This window comes from Dipodomys merriami, unplaced genomic scaffold (assembly GCF_024711535.1).
Source record: "Dipodomys merriami isolate MVZ:Mamm:240054 unplaced genomic scaffold, mDipMer1.0.p SCAF_10, whole genome shotgun sequence".
NCBI classification, from domain to species: Eukaryota; Metazoa; Chordata; class Mammalia; order Rodentia; family Heteromyidae; genus Dipodomys; species Dipodomys merriami.
This window is the reverse complement of record NW_027202271.1, coordinates 52,994,674-53,005,894: the sequence shown is the minus strand read 5'-3', so window position 1 is coordinate 53,005,894 and position 11,221 is coordinate 52,994,674.

Below are 11,221 nucleotides of genomic sequence, written 5' to 3'. Positions count from 1 at the left end.
GTCTCCAAAAAACTAATAGTGTCAGGTATGCCTCTCAACTCTTACTTGCATCAGAATTACCATGGTTCCCTAGGTCTCATTCACCACCTATTGCATCAGAATTGCGAGTCAGGGAGCCCACGTGTAAATGTTTATGTGCATGTATTTGTATTTTCAAGTGTTCTCTGGTAATTCTAGTGTGCCCTCTTAATTAAAAACTATTGGACCAACCCAAGCAACATGACATATAACTAGAATCTCACCAATGATACTTCAAAATGTTTTAAAGTCTGATAATCAATTTCTCTATTTTTTAGTTTTACTTTAGAAGGCAACAAAAAAAAAAAAAAAGAATGCTTAGAGGTGACATCTCATAGAAAGAGAATTACAGGATGAGAACTTAAGAGAGAATTTTAGAGGCAGTAGGTCAAACTAGTCCTTCTAACTGATGAAGAATCCAAGGTCAAGACAGGTCATCAATTGGTGGCAGAGTTTAGGCTGTCATACAAGTTCATAATTCCATTATACCTTACTGACTCCTTCAACTTCATGGGATGACTGACTCTAAAAGAAGGCGACAATTCCTTACACAACATCTATGCGAAGGGCACCACCCAACTATTAAGCTCAGAAATTTGCTAATATACAGAACCTGATACTAAGGACCATCACAAGAAACAAACACCTTCTATTACACAGAAAAACTGCAGTGTTACTAGGGAGAGAGTATCTACCAGAAATTTTTTAATTGATAAATAAGTCAATAAATGATTGCCTAATTAATCAAAGTCAGTGGAATGTTTCCTTAATCTCTACCTCTTATAAAAGCAAATAAAATGTTGTTTGTAGGTTTAGCGTGTTTCTACATTTTGAAATAAAATTGGCAGCAGTAATTAAAGGAATACATTAAGTAAATATGACAAGAACAGCACAGAAACAGGTGATTAGAAGAATTCAGATAAAATTGCAACTATAAATTTCTTCTATTCTACATCAACTTTTTGAAGACAATGAATTTCTAATATTTTATTCATGAAATATCTACTAAAGGGTAATAATAGAACATGCTCCATTTTTATATTTATAAAAATAAACAGATCAATTGGAAGGGGTTGGGATAGGCCAGAGGTAGACATGGGAAAATGTTATGTTATTTTGTTTGTTTGTTTGTTTGTTTCGGTTGTGGGGCTTGAACTCTGGGGCGCTGTCCCTGCACTCTTCAGCTCAAGGCGAGCGATCTACCACTTGAGCCACAGCGCACTTCCTCTTGTCTTGTTTTTGAGGCATGATCTTACTATGTAGCCAAAAACTGGGTCTCTAATTTGGTATGTAGCCCAAACTGGCCTTAAACTCATGATTGTCCTGCCTAAGCCTCTTAAGTGTTGGAATTTCAGGTGTACCCAACCACCTCAGTAAGAAAATGGTACAGTAATGATGACTTGGTCATTTGGAAGGGAGGAAGGGTTTTTTGTTTTGTTTTTGCTTTTGTTTATATTCTACTTTATAACAAGCACACAAAACCTTTTCTAGATCTCTATCAACCAAGCATTATATAAAACCTTTTGTAAACTTCTAGAGGTAATAACCTCCCCCCAAATCAGACTCAAGTGTAAACTAAAGTATCAAGAGATGATACTGAAAATTAATAACATCTTTAAGGCAAAAGAGTGGCACAGGAAAAATATTTATTTAAAAACACCCACACACAACAAAAGAAAGCGCTCAAGCAAACTGATAAGAACAGTAGAGTCACAAGTTGAATGGGGGAGCAGAGCCACAAAATGAGCACAGAAAAAGAGCCTATTCCTCTTTAAGAAAATAGCAAACCTAGAAGAAAAGAACAAAGTTTTAATAATTAGGACCACAAAGTCAAAATTAAAACTGAACATTAAAAACGGAAACTTCTAAGCCGGGTGCCGGTGGCTCACGCCTGTAATCCTAGCTACTCAGGAGGCTGAGATCTGAGGATCGCGGTTCAAAGCCAGCCCAGGCAGGAGAGACCGTGAGACTCCTATCTCCAATAAACCACTAGAAAACCGGAAGTGGCGCTGTAGCTCAAGTGGTAGAGCGCTCGCCTTGAGCTGAAGAGCTGAGGGACAAGCGCCCAGGCCCAGAGTTCAAGCCCCACAACCACCAAAAAAAAAAAAAGGAAACTTCTAGACATGAGGGAGAGTGTGACAAGTTAATACTGTTTTGGGGCTTTATTTAGAGGTGAATATTTGCAATGGTGGAGATTGGCAACAGAAAGATGAATGAGAATGAATATGGTGGAAGTAGTTTGTTGGCACATATGAAAACAGAGCAATGAAGCCTGCTGAAATTGTCTTGGGAAGGGGGAAGAGAGGAAGGGACAGAGAGGGTGAGATTGATTGGAATACATTCTATACATGTGCGGAAATGTCACACACAAAAACACATTGTATATTTAATGCATACTAATTTTAAAAATTAAATTCGAAATACTGGTTTTGGAGAACAATTTGACACTGTGGATCGTAAGCCATTGGAATGCCTTTTCCTTTTAATTCTCTCATCTATTACTTTCTGGATACGAGGGCAAAAGTTCCACCTGACTCAGCTGCCGTTTTCCCTGGTGAGGCAAAGCAGCAAAGAGCTGCTAGAGATTTCCCAACCTACTTCCCCCTTTCTATTTCTAGTCCTCAGTTGCTTCTTCACCTAGTTATTACTAAAGATTCCATCACAGCATCATTAGCTACCAGAAAAGTTTGAAAATAAATGTCCACAACCAGGGGAATAGCTAAATTACTGCAGCTTCCCTATTATACAAGGATTTTATTGGCTGCATATAATTCAAGAGTCAGGAAAACATGGAAATGGTTTAGTATATTGTTATTCAAACAAGGTAGCAAATCCTATGTACTGCATATTTGCAATTCTGTGATTCTGAATAGAGGAAACCTAAGGCAGGAAATCCAAAATGGTTGTATTAGTTGTACTAATATGATAGGACTTTGCATGGTGTTCCAGTATTTCCTTTAGCTTATAAATAGCAAAGTTACATACCCTCCTATTAGGTTTGTTAAGTGTCCACAAAATTCTCTTTGACTACACTAAACAATGAAATTCAAACAAATCTTTGTGTTTGGAGGGATAAAGCAAGATCTCTGAACTGTGGGTTTATTGAGAGGCATACACCAAGGGAAATGTTCCCAACTTAATACTACTCACTTGTACCTGTTAAAAAAAATGACTGTTCACCACCCAAGACCACCACCATGAAAAGCTTACAGAGAGCCAGGCAGTGTAAAAGAGGCAGTAGCACCCTGAGTGGCTCTCAGCCAGGGTCTGTGCATTCATGCAGAGCTATGTAAGTGGTATTTATGCAAGTGATATTTGTTTCTTCAGAGAGATCTCATTATCCTCTACTCCTCTGACAACACAAAAACATCCCACACATGAAGAATCTAAAGTAACTGGGGTAAACTGGTATTCAAGAAGGCAGTACAGAATACACATAGCACAGGTCAATAAAGCCACATTCTTATTTAAAATTAGTTCCCCAAGGTGCTTCATGGCAAGCTAGGTCATTTCAAAACATTATTCTGAATTGCTGGGAAAATTAGTTATGTCAACACATCTGACTTCCTTAAGACCAAAGGCACAGTTGTTCTAGGCCAGGGCAACCCAAATTCAGGAAAGTGTCCCTTAGAATTGGTAGTCTTTGAAAAGGCTCTTCCTATATTATCCTGGAAAAATATGATAACTTGCTGTAAATCGCAACATATGGCCCAAAATGAGAGCTTGACTTAAAAAAATGGGACAACTGAGCCAAATTTAATATGGATTATATTACATAAATGTTAATAAAGAAACAGTAAGTTTCTTGGGACTATTTCAAAGAACAATAAGGGGAAAACCATGGTGGCTGTGACTTATTTGCAAATGGTTCAGGAAAATGGTCTGGTATACACGTGTGTGTGTGTGTGTGTGTGTGTGTGTGTGTGTGTGGTGTATGTCATTACTGAATGTACAGAAAAATGGTCAAGAAAGAGAAAAACAAGCGAAAAGTGGTACAAGCAAGAAAAATGAAGCAAATGCAGCAAAAAGGGAATCTGGGTAAAGGGAACATGGTGTTCATGTTTTCTTTTTTCAGCTTTTCTGTTGGCCAGGTTAACTGCTAGAACTGCTGGCTGCAGGGGTGGCTTTCTAAACTTCTCTCAGAATCCACAAGAGTGTATTCCTGTTTAGAAGAGTCTGGCTCCTTACCTTCATTCCATCTCCTTCAGTCATGTCTCTGGCACCCCAGCTTGCACCTGGAAGTCAACCAACCATGCATATATCAACCTCTAGCTAACAGAAATCTCTAGATCGATCTCATTATTTCCCATGTGCATACAAAATTCCAATGACTTCTACAACACAATGTAACTATCTCTAAAATTAGCAGCTAGACCACTTGCCCCCAACATATCACAGGCACACCCTTGGGGGTCCTGAGGTCAAAAGTATTGTCACAATAAGATGTTACTTGCTTCTTTACCTCATAGTGAAAAATAAGAAATAAAGAAAATAACAGGGGTCCTTAGTAATATATAAGAATAAAAGGGTCCTGAAGCCAAAAAGTTTGAAAATTATCTCCTCTGACATTTTAAAAAATTAGAAGAATGGATGAAAAGTAGGTTTCCAATGGGAGCTAAAACCTATTCATCTTGGATTAAAAAGAAAAAAAATACCTTCCCTTGGAACAAAGTGAATCGAGTGCAAATTCCCCAGTTCTCAAATCTTACTGCAATAGAGCAGGGCTCTAGTCTAGACTTCTCTACAAGAGAACAAAGATTATTTTCATTATTGAGAGTTTCAATTCCACACTACCTAGAACCAAATGGAGGTAAAGAAAAGAAGATGCATTCTGACACCTACTGCAGAACAAATCCATCCATGTTCCTTCCTTTCACTGCATGAGGCGACAAACACCGTTTTTCTGCGTTGTCCCCCTGGGAACTAACAAAAACAACAGCAGACAATCATTATTGGAGTTCACTGATTACAGTTTTCTGAGGATGAAATCAAGGTCAAGAGTCTTGTGCCCCTGGAGGCTATGAGGAGACTCATGAACTTCAAAGCTGAGAAACAAGGGGGAAGCAAAGAGAGCCCAGATGAAGCAAAGCTACACAGACTGAAACGTGTTAGGACCTGAAGTTTTGCCATTAACGAGTAACATAATCATCTCAGGTGTGATGATGAAAAGTTTTACAGCACTCCCCTCTGCCTACTGCCTTCTGGCTTTGCAGGTTTGTCACATGCCCGGTAAAAGCACCCAGACTTCAAGAAGTCAGAAGAAATGAAGGATTTCTGTGGGTCCCATTACCCCTTAACAAAACTACTCATTCAGCTCAAGAGTAAAGAGTTTCACAAACACATCACCCTCTCAGAAGATTCCTTTCAATAAGGCAGTAATGTTTAATAGTATTTTATTTAACCCACAAGACACACAGAATATTATTACACTTGGGTTTAATAAGACTTCATCAAGTAAGAAGTTTTTCCATAAAAACTTAAGAGTTGGGAAGCTTAAACAAATAAGCATGATGTAATATATAAAGTGAAGACAAAGATGAGTATATGTAAGGAGGTTTTTTTGTTTGTTTTGGCAGGAGTGGGGCTTGAACTCCTGGTCTTTAGCTTGTTGGGCAGGTGCTCTACTACACCTCAGCTCGTTTTGCTTTTTCCTTCCTTCTTTCCTTCCTTTCCTTCCTTGCTTTTTTTTTTTTTTTTTTTGTCTGAGACTAAGACCTGAACTCAGTACCTGATGCTTTCACTCACTGGCTGGCATTCTACCAATTGAGCTACACCTCCATCCCCAAGGGTGGCTTATTTCTTTTCTTTTCTGCTTTTGTTAGTGTTTAGAGTCCTGTTCCTTTTGTATTTGTTTGCTTTGGCCTGGGCTGGCCTGGACCTTCATCCTCCCTGTCTCAGCCTCCCACAGAGCCATGATGACAGGCTTGTGCCACCATGCTGTTTTTCATTGGTTGGCATGGGGTCTTGTGAACTTTTTTCTCCTCAGCCTGGTCTCAAACCTCGATTCTTCTGGTTTCTACCTCCCAAGTAACTAGGATTTCAGGTACCTAGCCTTCTGTGACTTTTAAAGTGTGCAAAGTATGTGACATGCTTGAAAAGTAAAGCAGAAGTGTTTGTGGCAACACAAGGAGAAGACTTCACAGTACATGAGGATAGAGTGCTGATGCTAAAACTAAGAAGCACATGGGCTTTTAGGTGCTATTTGCTTAGTATGTTGGGGGAAAAATACCTTAGGATGGTTTTTAAACCTTAAAAGGGTTTTTCATTCTTACAAAGAACTTGTCATATGCAGAGTAATTATGTTGGAAGTAAGCTACTGGAATAAGCACCATAATTTTGTACTTCTTTCAGAGGAGCCTTATTAGCCTGAGGTTGTGAAGGAGTCTGAGCCTAGGATTTCCTGTTTGCCTCACTCCATAATAGTGTTTCCACATGAGTATATGCCATGTCTAGGTTTCCATAGCTACATGAGCCTGAATCCCCGCCACGACACACAGAAGGAAGAACAAAATATTTAATAAAGGATACCCTACACCAAGCTCATTACAGGCTCATGCCTGTAATACTAGCTATCTCAGGAGGTTGAGATCTGAGGATCACAGTTCAAAGCCAGTATGGGCAGAAAAGTCATGAGGCTCTTATCTCCAATTAACCAGCAAAAATCTGGAAGTGGAGCTGTGCCTCAAGAACCTTTTTTCAGAAAATACAAGGCAAAAGGACATGCTCAATTTTTTAAAATGAGGCCAGTATTACCCTGATGCCCAAACTACATAGACAGTACAAGAAAACTATAGACCAATCACCCTCATAAACAATGTCAGGCCAACCAATTGGATACTTGTGTGAAATGGACAAATATCTTAAAAAATAAAACTATCCAAACTGAACAAGACATGAAATCTGAATCAACTTATCACAAGAGGTTTAATTTACACACACACACACACACACACACACACACACACACACACACACACACACACACACACACACACACACACACACACACACACACACACACACACACACACACACACACACACACACACACACACACACACACACACACACCCTTCCCACAAAGAAAAGCCCAGGCTCAGATGACTTCACTAGTGAATTCTACCAAATATTTATAAACAGAATTATCACTAATTTTTCAAAATTCTTCCCCCAAATGTAAAAGGATAATACTGAGATTACCCTGCTACCAAAGCCAAGCAAGAACAGGACATGAAACCCACCAACGAATACACCTGGTAAACCCTTGTAAAACAGCTCCACAAAACATTAACAAATCAGCGGGGCGCCAGTGTTCACACCTGTAATCCTAGCTACTTGGGAAGGATTTTGATTTCAAGCCAACCATAAAAAGTTCATTAGTTCATTTCTACTAATAGCAGGGTGCACAGTGCACACCTGTGATCCCAGCTAGCAAAGAGACTAGACCAGGAGGACCATAGTTCCAGGCCAACCTGGACATAAAAGTTAGTGAGACCACTGTCTCAACAAGAAAAATCCAGACATGATGGTACAATATTGTCATTGCAGCTGTGGTAAGGAGCATAAAAAATATGTTGGCCCAAGGAAAAAGCATGACCCCTTCTAAGAAACAACTAGAGCAGCAGGGAGCCTGTAATCCTAGCTACTCAGGAGGCTGAGATCTGAGGATCACGGTTCAAAGCCAGCCCGAGCAGGAAAGTCCATGAGACTCTTATCTCCAATAAACCACTAGAAAACCAGAAGTGGCACTGTGGCTCAAGCAGTAGAGCGTTCGCCTTGAACTGAAGAGCGCAGGGACAGAGCCCAAGCCAAGAGCAACATGACTGACAAAAGAAGAAGAAGGAGAAGGAGAAGGAGAAGGAGAAGGAGAAGGAGAAGGAGAAGGAGAAGGAGAAGGAGAAGAAGAAGAAGAAGAAGAAGAAGAAGAAGAAGAAGAAGAAGAAGAAGAAGAAGAAGAAGAAGAGGAGGAGGAGGAGGAGGAGGAGGAGGAGGAGGAGGAGGAGGAGGAGGAGGAGGAGGAGGAGGAGGAGGAGGAGGAGGAGGAGGAGGAGGAGGAGGGGGAGGGGGAGGGGGAGGGGGAGGAGGAGGAGAAGGGAGAGAGGGAGGGAGGGAGGGAGGGAGGGAGGGAGGGAGGGAGGGAGGGAGGGAGGGAGGAGGAGGAGGAAGAAGAAGAAATAACCAGATCATAAAGAACAAGAGTGAAAGCTCCAACAGTGGAATATCAGCCTAGCCAGTGCAAAGCCCCAAATTCAAACCCCAGTAGCACCTCTCCAAAATTAACCAAACCCAACTCAGCAACATACCACAAAAAATGATATTTTCAAGTGCAATGTTATCTCAGGATAAAGTTTGCAGAGGTTGATTAAACATATGAAATTCAATCATGCAACACATCATATTGACAGAATAAAGGACAAAAACAAAAAACACATGAGCAAGCTGAGCACCAGTGACTTGTACCTGTAACCTTAGCTACTCAGGAGGCTGAGATGGTGATTTGAAGCCAGCCCAGACCAATCTCTACACTGCTACTAGTCTCCAAAATGATCTGTAAAAGCCAAGCGGGAAGTATAAAACAGGAGGACTTAAGATCCAGGCTAGTTGGGGCTGGGAAGATGGCTCAGTGGTAGAGCGCTTGCCTTCCATGCCTGAGGCCCTGGGTTCGATTCCTCAGCACCACATAAGCAAAAAGAAAAAAGCCAGAGTGGCTCTGTGGCTCAAGTGGTAGAGCGCTAGCCTTGAGCGGAAGAGCTGAGGGACAGCGCCCAGGCCCAGAGTTCAGGCCCTACGACCAGACCCAAAAAAAAAAAAAAAGATCCAGGCTAGTTATAACTGAGACTCTACTTCAAAAATAATCAGAGCAAAAAAGACTAAAGGTGTGGCTTGAGTGTTAGAGCACCTGTATACAAGTAAGAAGCTGAGTTCAAACTCCAGTACTGCCAAAACCATAAGAAAAGACACTGTTTTACACCCACTAGAACAGCTAGAATAAATAAAGATGGTAGACAGATTAGAGAAGCAGGGATCCTGTATGCTGCTAATGAGAATGTAAAAAGATGTGGGCACTTTGGGAAACAGTTCAGCAGATCCTTAAAAAAAAAATGAAAAACATAGTAAATAGATGACTCAACAATTTTACTACAAGCAGATACTCAACGGAAATGAAAATCTGTGTCCACACAAAATGCATTCATGAATGTTCACAGCAGTTGTTATATTCATAACAGACAAAACAGACCACATATCCAACAACTGATGAAGAAATAAAATGTGGCATGTTCACATAATGCAATGTTTATAGTGATTCCTTGGTACCTGTAGGGATTAGTCCTAGGACCAAGATACCAAAATCCATGAATGTTTAACTCTCTTTCATAATATGGTGTGTGGCAGCCAGATGCTGGTGACTTACACCTATAATCCTAGCTACTCAGGAGGCCAAGATCTGAGGATCCCAGTTTGAAGCCAGTTGGGAGAGGAAAGTCCATGAGACTCTTTTTTTTTTTTTTTTGCTTATGTGGTGCTGAGGAATCGAACCCTTATGCATGCAAGGCAAGCGCTCTACCACTGAGCCACCTTCCCAGCTATGAGACTCTTTTCTCCAATTAACCACCAAAAAACTGGAAGTGGAGCCATGGGACAAAGTGGTAAAGCATTATCCTTGAGCAGAAAAGCTCAGCAACAGCAACCAGGCCCTGAGTTCAAGCCCCCAAACCAACAAAAATTTAAAAATGGTGTGTGGTATTCACATAGAACCTACACAGATCCTCTCACACATATTCAATCATCTCTAGATTATTCATATTATCAAATACAATGTTAATGCCATTTACAAATAAATGCAAATGGTTGTTACACTGCATTGTTTGAGGAAATAATGACCCAAAAATATAGCTTGAACATGTTCAGTATAGCCATAATTTTTTTCTTTTTCTTTTTTCTTTTTTTTTTTGGTCGTGGGGCTTGAACTCTGGGCTTGGGCTCTGTCCCTGCGCTCTTCAGCTCAAGGCTAGTGCTCTACCACTTGAGCCACAGAACCACTTCCGGTTTTCTAGTGGTTTATTGGAGATAAGTCTCACGGACTTTCCTGCCCGGGCTGGCTTTGAACCACGATCCTCAGATCTCAGACTCCTGAGTAGCTAGGATTACAGGCGTGAGCCACCAGCACCCGGCAAGCCACAATTTTTCTTGGAATATTTCCAACCCAAGTTTAATTTATGGATGTTGAAGCACCAACCATACTCAACAACACAAAGCAATGGAATGCTGATATATGCTATAACATGGATAAATCTGGAAAACATGTTAAGTGAAAAAGGCCAATCATAAATGACCATACTTCATGTGACTCTCTTGTATAAGAACCCCATGGGGTGCCAGTGGCTCATGCACACCTACGGTCCTAGAAACTCAGGAGGCTGAGGTCTGAAGATCACAGTTCGAAGCCATCCCAAGTAGGAAAGTCCATGAGACTCATCTCCAAGTAACCAATAAGAAGCCAGAAATGAAGCTGTGACTTGAGTAATAGAGAGCTGGCCTTGAACAAAAAGGCTCAGAGACAACTCCCAGGCCCTGAGTTCAAACCCCAGTACTGGTGCACACACAAAGTCCAGAGGAGGCAAACCTACAGGGATATAAAGAAGGTGAGCAATTATGTGGGCCTAGGTCAGTGGAGTAGGGATGTGCTGCTAATGGGCGTGGGCATGAAGTGCTCTAAACCTAGAGTTGATGGTACCATGCCAGGTTTGGGGCTTGAACTCAGGGCCTAGCCCTGTCCCTAAGCTGTTTTACTTAAGGCTAGTGCTCTACCAGTTGGGCCATAGCTCCACACTGGCTTTTTGGTGGTTACTTGGAGATGAGTTTCATAGACTTTCCTGCTCCAGCTGGCTTTGAACCATGATTTTTAGACCTGAGCCTCCTGAGTTGCTAGAATTACAGGCACAAGCCATGGGCCCCCAGCTTCTGTGCACTTTTAATTTATGGGGCTATGGCTGTAGCTCAGTGATTGAATATCTGCCCAGCATACCCAAAGTCCTAGATGAATCTCAGAAGTATTCTGCACTGTGTAAGAAACCAATTCCAAAATGTTGCATATTATGTGGTTCCATTCCTGAAAAGACACACTGAACCGATGCCCAGACCAGAGGCTGTAGGGATGAGGAGAGGAGGTTGCAGCCACAAAGGAAGATTGTGGGGTAGGCTT